This window comes from Schistocerca piceifrons, chromosome 4 (assembly GCF_021461385.2).
Source record: "Schistocerca piceifrons isolate TAMUIC-IGC-003096 chromosome 4, iqSchPice1.1, whole genome shotgun sequence".
NCBI classification, from domain to species: domain Eukaryota; kingdom Metazoa; phylum Arthropoda; class Insecta; order Orthoptera; family Acrididae; genus Schistocerca; species Schistocerca piceifrons.
Genome location: NC_060141.1, coordinates 185,800,359 through 185,814,413, shown reverse-complemented (window position 1 = coordinate 185,814,413; position 14,055 = coordinate 185,800,359).

The following is a 14,055-nucleotide window of genomic DNA, read 5'->3' as shown; positions in this document are numbered from 1 at the left end:
GTTCACGTATGCAACAGAATATTAAGCCTTCTTAAGTGGAAAAGGAGTAAATCTAATGTTTAGTCCCAAATATTTGTTAAAATGAGAACTGAGTTACTACTGGACCGAGTACATGCATTCATTTGGACTGGTGATCTACGGCAATGACCATTATTTACTTCCGTCAAGCCATTAGTCTCTGTCCTACCTATTATTCGTGGAGTCTTCCAATTCATATTTTATAAATCGTGGTATTGTAAAGTCCATATTAAATAAATGTGTGCTTTTTTTCTATCCCACCATCTTTATCTTCTCTTCTGTATGATTTCATCTTCCAAATACGTTACTCAGCAGCTCATGACCCTCCTTAGCTGGTTACGTAAAGACTGAGACAACGACCCAACAGGTGGTGGGTTGTTGGCATTAGAAAACATACACGAGCTTCGTGGATGGTACAGCTGTAAAAGCGTCGACAAGTCTAGACCAGGTATTTTTATTAAATAACTGTTGCTGTTGATGATTATATTATTATTGTTGTTGTTTTAGTGATACAAATAATAAATGTTATTGTTGTTGTTTGTATTGGTGCTGTTGTTTTCTAAAGAGGCTGTAAACTGAAAAATCTTTCGCCAGACGCATTTAGCCATTGGTGACAAACAGCCTGTACTGCTTATGCTGTATGCATAATACTCTTTGTAGTTTCGATCATTTATTTCAGTATTACGTTTCTTTGTGACGCAAGTAATTTCTAAAAGAACCTGATGGTTGGGAATAATCATTTTCAAGAAAACAGCAACAGGCAAAGTGTAATGTTCACGGCATAGTAACTTACGGCACTCCTTTTACCATCGTTCAGCATTTTGGCTCAAATGACTCTGAGCGCTATGGGACTTAACTTTTGTGGTCATCAGTCTCCTAGAACTTAGAACTACTTAAACCTAACTAACCTAAGGACATCACACACATCCATGCCCGAGGCAGGATTCGAACCTGCGACCGTAGCGGTCACGCGGTTCCAGACTGAAGCGCCTTTAACCGCAAGGCCACACCGGCCGGCAGCATTTTGGTATTTTAGGCTGTTACCCATATGAAATAAAATATGTAAGGTATGCTTAAGGGATCGGCGAATTGCCGAGGATAACATTGTAATTTATCAAAGAGTAAAAATAACCCAAAGACACTATTATGTAATGTTCGTAGTCACGTCTGAACTGTGTTGAATATAAAGGATACAAGACGATCATTCATAATTCTGTATCCTATTCTGATCCTCTCGGTGCTTGATGTCGCTCCTTAATGTAAGTGTGGACTGTTTTATCTTGGTAATAATAGAGTGAAATAAGTATTGACTTCCGTTGAAGTAGTCTTTGTACCTCTGAGTCGCTCCCTTTTTAAATTGAAGTTACTTTTGTAAATAGTGGTGGCCTACGAACTGTACTAGCTGACACTTGTGTGACAGTGTGTATGATCGGTCGGCTTTCTCGGACGATCGCAATTTCATTATCTGCAAACAAGAACCTGCTTGATTCATCAGTAATGTATGAAGTCATATGTTTTATAAAGACGATACAGTGCAAAACTTATTTACGTATTTTAAAAAGGTCTTAATACAGCCAGACAGAATCGATCTATTTCAGTAACTTTGATTTGAACCTAATTCAAAGGAATAGCAGAGGCAATTTAAGATTCTAAATATCATAATTTACTTCATAAAAGAAAGTTTCTTTTAATGGCCAGAGCATTTTTTTAACTTGCATTATTCAGCTAAGCAAAGGTCATACAATGTAACAATAGCAGTGTTTTTCCAAGTTCCATTCTCGAACTTTTCCTCTCGTAGTGTTACCAGAGGCATTTCTAAATATTTTTGCATTTGATTTACGCAGGCTACGTCGGGGTAAGTTATAAATTGCATCCGGCAATGTATCATATGTGAAATAAATTACAGGAAAAAAATAGTGACTGCCAATAGATTTTTTTTTCTAATGTGAAAACAAAGGCAGTGGTATTAAAGTCAGAGTAATTATACAGTATAACACTACCGTCCGCTACTGTTATACTATAACCTCAAAGCTGGAGGCAGTTCGTATAATGAAATTATGTTTATTAAAGCAATTACAGTATAAAGAAACAGAGCAGTGTTACCCTCTGAAAGGAATTTTGTTGTGTTGACCGTGATGTACCTAACGGAGGTGGCTTATCGGACGTGAAAGTCAGAATTACGTAAATAATTAAACAGTAATAAACAATATTTAACCTATCCACACTGTTCAAAGAATAGAGAAAACGGTCGCCAGCCTAATTAGGCATAAGAATAACTAACATTCTTGTTTAAGAACTGAAAATAAGTAACTTCAATGGGCAAACACAGCCTATACTTTTGTCATACGAGAGTACAGTGAACTCTGGCACTTGCATATGTTCACGTTAAGGTTGGAGCTGACCGAGTAGAACAAACTATTTGCATAAATATAACGGATAACGATACACACTGTTACCTTCAGGGCTTATTCAAACTGAATGGTGTCAATAACATTACTATTAATATTCACTGTAGAATCATAAATTGGACATAGGTTCAGTCTCTCTTTTACCAATTACTTTTCTATCTGGCATGAAAAAAAATATTTCACTAGCAAACTATTTCTCACTGTCCTCTGAATAAAAGAAGTTAATGTTTTCATAGATAGTGACCTTTCTGGTACTTGTTACCTAGCATAAGCACAATAGACAAACTGAGGATCCTGTTACACTGTTAGTATGCACTTTCAATACACAAGAGAGACGAGCACTTAGCAAACATGAGTCTATAACTTTCCACAAATACTGTTCACGACTTTTAGTGCAGTGAGACACTATATTGACATATTTGTAAGAAACTGACTCACCTTTTACAATTTACAACAGGCAGCACTATGATCATTAACTAAGCAAAACTTTACAAGCCTCAGTTTTAAGAACTTTTAATTTTTAAAAGTAACAGCAAATGTTAACTAAGAAGAACATTTCAAGCCAAACTTTAGTAAATTTACTTTTGGAACTAACATGAAGATCGTTTATTGCTGGTTTTTATTACCACAGTCTTCTACTTTCAAGTCAATGATGAAGTAGGTAACTTTGAAAGTCGACAAAACTTTAAATTGGACTATTTCAATCACTGGGAGGCTTTGCAAAGCTACATTTGCTACGTTCCACAATTTTACCAAATCCACAGTAAATCTGAATACTGCATTCTTACCAAATATCAAACAACCTTATTTAATTAAGTGTTTGGCTGTGGGGCTTTCATTTTTTCCATAACAAGGGCACTCTGTAATCATAGGAACCTGAGAGGTGTTGAGATAAGGAAAAAAATCAAGGTAGGTACATAAATTCAGTTATAAATTACCTTATATTTGAGCACACTAAAACATCAAATGAGCTGATCCTTCACTGTACATTACTATAGTTCTTCTGTTCCATTACAGTGATTGCGCAATGTGGTGGCGAGTGCATGTTGGTTGGTGGATTTGCAGGTAGAATTGCTGGACTCCGTCATTTCTTGGTGACGATGATAGATACCAATTCCAGAAGAGTTCCAGCTCTTTATCCATCCATCCGAGGCATTGGAAAGCGTCAGGAAAAGCCTCTCTCGGAACCAGCACAATGCACAACTTTTACATGAGCAATTGATAGTTTGGTAGCTCGTCCCCGACAAACTCTTGGTTCCACCTTTCTATTCATGCCTACCACATTTTGCGCGCTACATGCTTCCATTCCCAAGGGGAACCACAACACCTTTTACATACAAAATAACTAAGAACCCTAAGTGAAGGTCAGCAGTTTACATAACAGCAACCAAACATACTAAATAAAACAGAACCTTTGCACATATTGACATTTCTACAAAACAATTATTTAAACAAAATTACAATTATATACATTAAGTTTTGTTCCCTCCAAATGAGACAAAGAATTTAAATTATAGATACATTACATTGTATAGAATCAAACCAAGACATCAAAGTTTTTACAAAGGAAAAAAGCGAACACTCTTGTCGTATCAATGCAATCAAAACATTTACAAAAACTCAACGTTTTGACATTAAACATCAAACAAAAGGCAAAATAAATCAGTACAGCATTGGATCTATGGTGTTACAACAGGCATTTTATAATCGATAAATATAGCAGGAAGGATCATTTCACCGCATAATCCACTGCAGAGTGGAGCCCGGAACGGAGACTATAGTTCAATTCTTTTATCTTGGCGGCTCGCGCATGCCCGCCCAGACGCGGGAGATTGCTGCGTTGCCAGTTGCACACGACGCACGCGCCAATAGAAGCAGCGCCATAGTATAGTATAGCATAGTTCGCAAGCTTACGTTTAGGGGGGAGCGCGCAGTTCATGAAGTAAAGCTACCACGGCTGCATTAACCCTTTCGCTGCTACAAAGACGTGCTCCCCGCATTCCGCGCTGTGCGTGATTTTGTCACTGCACTCCTCGCCTGTGCAGACACATCGTGTTCCGACTGCTTTGACACTCTTATCATTCGATTCCACAAAAACTATTTGGCCCAAAAATTAGATTTTTACATGTCTTCTTGACTGATACCTTCCCCCCATAAATGACTTAATTTTGTTTCGATGTTCAACACAGTTATTATGCAGCATTAAATATTGTAAACCATTGCACGAAATTTTGAAGAGTTTGCAGAGGTAAAAGTTGAGGGGGAAGGTATCAGTCAAGAAGACGTGTAAAAATCAAATTTTTGGGCCAAATAGTTTTTGTGAAATCGAATGATAAGTATGTCAAAGCAGTGGGAACACCATGTGTCTGCACAGGCGAGCAGTGCAGTGATGACAAAATCGCGCACAGCGCGGAATGCGGGGAGCACGTGTCTGCAGCAGCAAAAGGGTTAATGAAGAGACAAAGCACTAGAAATTTCAAAAAATTGCATTCAAACGAATATAATTCGTGAAGTAATGCACTTCGATATTGTTTTCAAATAATGAAAATATTACACACCGCACAAGGCTTGAACTCATAACCTTTGGCATAGAAGCCCAACACCTTAACCATTACGCTAACGCAGCTCGTCTACCCACTGACAGCCATGAGGACTCTAACATGTCACGCAAAGTACTGACAAAAACTGTTGGTATGACTGTGAATTACTCACGCTTCGTCGAAGTACAATAGGAAATAAACAATTACCGCTGTTCTTTGTTGCGAAAAAGCGGTTCGTGAGATTGATACAAACACCTTTCCTTGCTATCGCCTGAATTAGGAGTCTTATTGCTTGTTTGGTTTAATTAATTAATAGAATATGAAGCTATTGGTATAAAGAATGCTTTTTCCAAACTTTCTATAAAAGAAAGTCTGCTATCAAGACATTGCTTTTGTTCTATTACTTTATTTATGACTGAACGTTTCTAAAACTGAAGACACTCGTCCATGCTCTGCACTGCAATCGAAATCTGGCAACATCGTTCTCTGTTCATTGGCTGACTGTATTTTGTGACGCCAGATGCGCAGAACGAACCTAAACTCGGCCACCAACATAAATAACGCGCACTTTTGTCTAAACTGCGGCGAAGCCGTTCTGCCACCAGACGGCGCTCGCCTAGTGCAGCCCTCGGTACGTCTGAACCAGTGGGAGAGGGGCTCTGTTCACGAATGGAAGTTTGGAGTCCGTTTATGAGGCATCACCCGATAATTCAGATGGTGGAATTACAATGATCGTCACTCGAGGACGCGATTAAAATCTCTCAAGAAGAAGTGGTCAGTAACGTTTGTCCTACAGCAAACGCCACACAGCACGGTATACCTGATGGAAAAACGTGGCCAGAATGTGTCGTGACGTAAGCCGCGGACCAGCGATCCGCCCTCGCCGGCAGCTGTGCTGTGCTGTGCCCTCTCGAATTTAATGGCGTGCCTTAGCTGTTTGGTGTGCGTTGCTCGCTTGTTAGCGGGGCCCGGAGCCGCGGCAGCAGCGCGGGTGTGGGCGTGGGCCGGTGCCACGGGACGGGGCGGGGGACGCGTTATTTCGGGAGACACGCCCGCTCTGCGCCCCGTTCTGCTCTACGGCCCGCCATCGCTATCGCCTGACCAACTCTCAATTGTATGGCTAAGTAGCGCCGTGCTGCGGGTGACGAAAGTGTTCCACTTTTTTAAAAATATCAACAATTCTTTTTAGTCTGCAATATCATGCTTGCGGGGTACTGACGAAGTCCAAGAAAAAAATTCGCATTTTAGTACACAGAGGTTACAGTAGCCACGGGCCGCCTCCTCCGGCGTAGTGGAGCAACTCGACGAGGCAGGGATTCAACAAATCTTCGGAAGTCCTTGCAGAAATATTGAACCATTCTGCGGCTATATAGCCGTTCATAATTGTGAAGGTTTCAATGTACAGGGCTTTGTGCACGAACTGGCCTCTCGATGTCCCATAAATGTTCGATGTGATTCGTGTCGGGTGATTTGGATGGCCAGATCATTAGGTCAAGTTGTCCCGAACGTTCTTCAAACCGGTCGCAAAAAATTTTGGCCCAGTGACGTGGCACATTGTCATCCATAAAAATTTTTTCATTGTTTAGTAACATGAAGTCTGTGAATGACTGCAAATGGTCTCCAAGCAGACGAACATAACTATTTCCTGTCAGTGACACGGTCCATTCCACATAAACACAGCCCACACCATTTGGAGCCACCACCAGTTTGTGCAGTGCCTTGTTGACAGCTCGGGTCCATGGCTTCTGGCGGTCTGCGCCACCTCTCGAAGCCTACCATCTGCTCTTACCAACTGAAATCGCAACTCTTTCGATCAAGCAACGGTTTCCAGTCGTCTAGGGTCCAAACAATACGGTCATGATCCCAGGAGATGAGCTGCAGGTGATGACTTGCCGTTAACAAAGGCACTCGCATCGGTCGTATGCAGCCGTAAGCTATTAATGCCAAATTTCGCCGGACTGTCCTAATAGATACGTTCGCCGTACGTCCCACATTGCTTCATGCAGTTATATTTCGCGCAGTGTTACTGGTCTGTAAGCACAGACAAATCTGCGCAAACGCCGCTGCTCTCGATCTTTAAATGAATTCCGTCTGCTACTGCGTTGTCTGTGGTGACAGATAATACCTGAAATTTCGTAACACTCTTGACACTGTGGATCTCAGAGTAATGAATTCCCTAACTATTTCCGAAATCGAATATCTTATGCAACTAGTTCCAACTACCATGGGACCGTTGACCCTCGCAGTTTGGTCCCTTCAATCTCACAAACCAACCAACCAACTACCATTCCGAATTCAAAGTTCTGTCAGTTCTAGTCGTAAGGTCATAATCACGTCGGACACCTCTTCACATGAATCACCTGAGTACAAATGACAGCTCCGCCAGTACACTGTCCTTTTATACTTTGTGTATACCGTACTACCGCCTTCTTTATAGGTGAATATCACTATCTTCTCTTCAGTGTATAGTCAGCTTCAAGTCCAGTCTCACTATTTTTAGACTCTGTTTGCTTTCAAGAAAATATGTTTTGGAGAAAAATTTGCCTTTAGGAAACACACTTTTTTCACACATACATGTTTCAATCAAGTGTCATTATCAGAATTGAGTCCTATTCCCTTTTTTGTCGAATAATACATAAAAAGTTCCATGATGATACGGTTTTGGTATTGTGTTCAATATAACATTAACAAAATGTATACCATATCTTAATAACACACGCTGTTCATGTAGCCATTGGCCAGTTGAGAACAGGAACCGACAACGCCTGCCGCATGGGTTCTGAGGCGATCCTCAGTTCTTACAAACGGCTGGCGGAGGTGGTGAAGACTGCTCGCCTCGCGCGCGGGTTGCAAGCATAGCTTGCAATAACCCAGAGTTGATCGGGGTCCTTTGGTTTGGAGCCGAGTGGAGGGTCACATCCAAAGCCTTCATCGACTCTGTGACGGTCTTGGCTGCAGATTTCTAGACCGCATTATCGTACGGGGATTTGTAGGACTCCCCTTGATGGGTCAGGTATCACTACACAAAGGAAGCAGCTACTCGGGTAGCAGAGTACTTGTGGAGTACATATGAGGGCTTTTTAGGCTAGGCGGTAGTTTGAGGTCTCTGATGAACACTCACCCGTCGATTCACAGCAAGGGAAGTCACACGGCGTTCAGAATAAAGACACTTCAACTGTCATATTTTTATCAGTAAACTGTCGAAGTATTTGTCATGAAGTTCCCGAATTTACTGCCCTCGAGGAAAGTTCTGGCGCTTACATTATTCTTCGGACCGAGAGCTGGCTGAAACCCGAAGTGGAACGCTCTGAGGTATTTACCGAGTCATAGAACGTATATCGGAAAGACAGATTAGAGGCCATATGGGAGGGCGTTCTTTGCTGTTGACAAAAATATTGTCTCTAGTGTGGCCGAAGTTAAGTACCGACCACCGATTTCGCTGTGACAGTTCTAGAGTCATTCAAAGAAAGTCTAAAGTCAATAGCGCTTAAATACATCTATCGTGCAATACTAGTGGGAGGCGACTTTAACCCGCTGAGTAGATTGGGATGTCTATGGTTTTATTGTGGGGTTACAGACACACAGTCATGCGAAATACTTTTGAACGCGTTTTCTCAAAATTGTCTTGAGCATCTACCTTGGCAGCTAACATGCAATGGATATCTCTTAGACCTTGTAGCTACAAACAGGCCGGACCTTATCAACAGTGTCAGTATAGAAACGGGGATTAGTGACCATGATGTCATTATAGCTACTATGATTACGAAAGTTAATAAATCAGTCAAGAAGGCTAGGAGAGTCTTTCTCGTAGATAGAGCAGGTAACCTGCTATTAACATCTCACTTAGACAGTGAATTCAGTGAATTGGCATTACTTCGTTCCAGTAAGATGGATGTAGAGGAAGTAGATTGTAAATCGCGGTCTGGAGAGTGCGTATAATCCGTTCATCATAAGGAGATACCTGATATAAACACTACACAATGTATTTTTCCGCGTTTGCTAGAACCTCATTGGCTTTCCTTTTCACGTGGGACTGCAGCCAAGCTGTCTCGAGTACTGTCAAGTACGATAATAAGGGTACGTTTCGTGCTGTGTGTTACGCGCACATCGACTTTGCGATAATACGGCACAACAGCTTTACCGGCGCATTTAACTTGGACAGCACTGGCCTGTCAGCTGGTACAGCTAGCCTGCAGTGACATGGACAGCTGCAGTTCACACGTAAAATGAGACGAGCTGAGGAGCAATACAGCTTCCAATGTTGTTTCCTTTTGAAGCAGAATTAAATACTACTCTGCAAATATTCCACAATACGCTCGTTAGACGACTAGACGAAAACCGCAACACGTTATCATTTTTAGCTAACGTACTATTGTATGTAATTCAAAACAAGAATGATGATAATTCCTGACTTAACCACAGGGTAATTTTTCTGCGTAAGTTATGTGTAGCGTAAGAAAGTATTAAAGGACTTCACCGTGTAGTTAAATATTGGAGCTACTGAATATATTACTTACAGTCAGTTGTCTGGTAATCTCTTAGCTCCTTCCATATCCGAATCCGAGAAATACATTTCAGTTTATGTCTAACCGAGAAGTGAAATATCAAATTTCATAGATTTAGCTTTAAAATTTGTTTAATACAAATATTTTCTTAAAAATGTTCAGCCAGTATGTCACCCCCTTAGGAGTTCAGTTTCCAAAAGCAGTGAAACACACATTTTTTTAAATTTGTAACAGGGAATCCAAATATAAATTTTCATAGATAAAGTTTTGAAATTACTTTCATAGTGAAAATGATTTCGCAAAGCTTTTCATCCCCTATTTCACGCCCTGAAGAGGTTGAATTTCCAAAAACACTGAAACACGTATTTCTTTATTTCTGACCGGAATCTACGAGTAAATACCAATTTTCACAGTTCAGTTTGACTCAATAACGACATATTTTCAGAAAATCTTTCATCCCCTGTTTCACCCACTTGGAGGTGGAATTTCGAAAAATTCCTTCTTAAACTACGCTAATAGTATAAGATTAATACTGTCTCTAAATTTCAAGTTTCTATCCTTAGCAGTTTGGGCTGGGTGATTATGGCCCTATTTCACACTCTTGTTGTTGTGGTCTTCAGTCCTGAGACTGGTTTGATGCAGCTCTCCATGCTACCCTATCCTGTGCAAGCTTCTTCATCTCCCAGTACCTACTGCAGCCTACATCCTTCTGAATCTGCATAGTGTATTCATCTCTTAGTTTCCCTCTATGATTTGTACCCTCCACTCTGCCCTCCAATACATTGGTGATCCCTTGATGCCTCAGAACATGTCCTACGAACCGATCCCTTCTTCTTGTCAAGTTGTGCCACAAACCCCTCTTCTCCCCAATCCTATTCAGTACCTCTTCATTAGTTATGTGATCTACCCACCCTCTTAGGGTTTGAATTTTCAAAAACATTGAATTTTTTTCGTTTCTAACCGAGAAGCCAAATACCACTTTTACAAGACTTAAAATGTTTTCACAGTTAAATTTTTTCGAGCAACATATCCCTATTTCACCCCCTTGGAGGTTGAATTACCGTGCATAGAGAAATGCGTATTTTGTAAATTTTTAACAGGGAAGGCAAATGAAAATTTTCATAGATTTTGATTTAAAAATGCTTTCATAATGAATTATTTTCGTAAAACATTTCATCCCCTAGGGGTTGAATTTTTTCAAAAAATATATTTTTTAATTGGAACCGAGAAGACAAATACGATTGTTCATAGATACACCTTTAAGAAATTTCAGTAGTTCTTTAAAATGGTTTGTTTTCAAAAACAGCTTTCAGCCACTATTTCACTCCCGCAGGGGTTAAATTTCCAAAGATTTCTTTATTTTTGACCGAGATACAGAATACCAATCTTAGTACTTCTAGCGGCCGGCCGGGCTGGCCGAGTGGTTCTAGGCGCTACAGTCTGGAACCGAGCGACCGCTACGTCGCAGCTTCGAATCCTGCCTCGGGCATGGATGTTTGTGATGTCCTTAGGTTAGTTAGGTTTAAGTAGTTCTAAGTTCTAGGGGACTGATGACCTCAGAAGTTAAGTCCCACAGTGCTCAGAGCCATTTTTAGTACTTCTAGCGTCAAAATTACGTAACAGCGACATATTTTCAAATACTTTTGATCCCATATTTAACTCCCCTAGACATGGAATTTCAAACAATCCCTTATTAAACGACGCCTGTAGTATAAGATCAACATCCTCTGCAAATTTCAAGTTTTTGTTTTTAATGGTTTCGGCGGGACGATGATGAGACTGTGAGTGAGTCAGTCAGTTGGGACATTGCCTTTTGTATAAAGAGATTAAATCTTTCATACCAACGGATAGTGATCTCATCACATAAATTTAAATAGCAAATTGTATAAAAATAAATGTTCGTAGAGCTTTTGCACTACCATTTTATTGCATATATATTTAACATCTGTGTGATTAATTTAACTAAAATATACAATTACACTAATATTGTGAAGCCATTCGCATAAATATTTACGCAAACATTTGTAGTATCTGAGTATCAGTTTATGTGAAAACAATTTTAAACATTTCTATTGAATATCTGCAAAAGTCACTAAATTCTTGAGTTACGTGTTCATTAGAATCTTCGTCGTTCTTAGTATCCGTGGAACATGGAGTGTTGGAAATACAGTTATGAAGAGTAACCATGTTTAATTTCTGAAAGAAGAGTCTTGTGGAACCTTCTGTGAAACAGATTCCTTGAACAAACTGTCTACAAATTTATGAATACGGAAGATTCAATGAAGGAACTGTTTTCTTTGGTAGTTATCAAACCGTCAACTCTAGAACCTTGCAAGCAGCATATTTCTTCGTATACAAGATACCCGACAAGGCGCGTCAGGCCACGCAGCTATTATTTCATAGAAATGGCAGACAAATGTTTAATGTGTTAAAGCAAATTATGCAATGTACTTCACTTCGTAAAAATATTTACAGACTAGCGTTGGTGCTATTCTGCAGCACAACAGATACCCAGCGAGGACAGCGAGAAACTACCGTAGAGACCTGGTTGGGGCCAGTCTTCTACACTGCACGTACACGCATATCTTAAGCCACGACACACGGCTAGAGACACACCATTGATTCAGCAATTATTATGCCATGTGTTTATTGCTCATATCTGTCGGCAGCGTCATTAAAATGCCAGTTTCCCATTTTTATAATAAATGCAATATTTCAAGAGAATGGGATCTGTACGAATAAAAATTACGCCAAAAAAAAAGAATTAAGAAGGAAAAAACTTGGCGCTTCTGCCTTGTCTAATTGACATTTCAGTATTTTTACTCGGTTGTTGCTAAAAAATAAAAATTTTGTTATAACCGAGACCAAAGAAATAGCAAAAAATACTGGTTATTCACAACTAAAATACTGGTATCGGTTTTAGCCGGCCGAGTTTTCCCATCGCTAATACAAACAGCACAGCAATGAGGGGTGCGCGTTTTCTTTCACTATTAAAGGAGTTTGCAAGGTTCTAGAGTTGACGGTTTGATAACTACCAAAGAAAACAGTTCCTTCATTGAGGATAGCCTGCGGGGCTCGGATGATAGCTGCCGGTGCTGTTAGCCCACAGCGGGCAGCTAGTGTGTTGTAAGAGGCGGCCCGGACTATTAAACTTGCTAATTGCGTTGCAGGCGCGGGTCCCGGCCGGCCCAGAGGCACTTTTCACGTCGCGGCAGGTGGGCAGGCGTAAGCGTTACGGGCGAATAATAACGTTTGTGGTGGCGAACAGGTGGCGGCGCCGACTGCGCGCACGCGTTATTTTTAAAAGCCCCCCCCCCCTCCCCCCATCCCTCCCTCTTCACAGCCGCCTAACGGCGCCCGCGTCGTAAACTGCGGCCTCGCAGCAGGACGCACAGATTAACGCCGGGACACGGGAAGCCTCTCAGCCGAGCCACAAGGGCGCCCCGCCTCCTCCAGATTAAACTGTAGTTTCCTTTCTGCCCACCCCTACGCTAGTGCAACTATGTCCGAAGCATGGTAGCCACCGCGCACCTCAACAGATTTTCATTTTTTCCCTCCAGGTAGTTCCCTACGCTGTTGGACCATAACTCAGTTGTATTGACTTGTCTTAGCATCAGTTAGGTCTATTGATCGTGGCCACCTTAGTGCTTAAGGCTGAACGTCCTCTGGAACCATATTCAACCGCCTAGTTTGAGTGTCGTGAACGGCCGCACACGGTCGGCCAATCCCAAGACATGAAGCGGCCCTGGCCACACGACCGAGTCGGCCGCATACGGCAGTTGACGACCGCCCGACGGTCAGATCCTATTTGAACAGGATTGGTCTGGTGTAGCAAGTGCAAGCAAGCGACTACTGTTGCTTGCGTCTGGATGTGTTTCGCACTTAATTACCAACTACGGATGTAGAGGAGCTTATAAGTGCTGTGAATGACAACAGTTCACTGTGGAATATGGAAGACAAGTGGTGCCATCACCGTAACTTAGTCGAAACTATGGTTAGAAGCTGCAGATGACATGAGTGTGAAAACTAAGTGGAAACGCTAATCGTAATATAGAAAAAAACATAATTCTACGAGTATGTGATCAGATTTATTGAATATGAGACATGCAACGTACTCCATTGTGTGTTCAGTATAACTGTGTAGAGAATTCTAGACACTATATTTAAAACAAAAATTAAGAAGAACCTGAAAACGTCCCACCTTCACGTCTTCCCTACGACTGATACTAAAATGTAGACATGACATTCCCTACGACTGTCAGCTTATCTCAGTGCGACGTGGTGGCAAAAATAGTACATATCTTGGAAAAAAGGCACATGTTGTGATTTTTCTCTATTGAATTCTCTACCGTTTTTGTACATTAAAGACCGATCGTAAGCACCACATTCCACAAGCGCTTCAAAAAATTCTAGAAAATGCGTTTAAAATCAAAACTGAGAAATTCTTCAGACATATGTTTACGCTGTGTAACTGATATTCTCTTGGTTACTAAAACAGCTTTCATTCGTGCGCTTCCCTCAGCAAAAGGACGTTATAAATTTACCTCATATGGAATACACGCACAGAAACCACAGTTCTCGCCG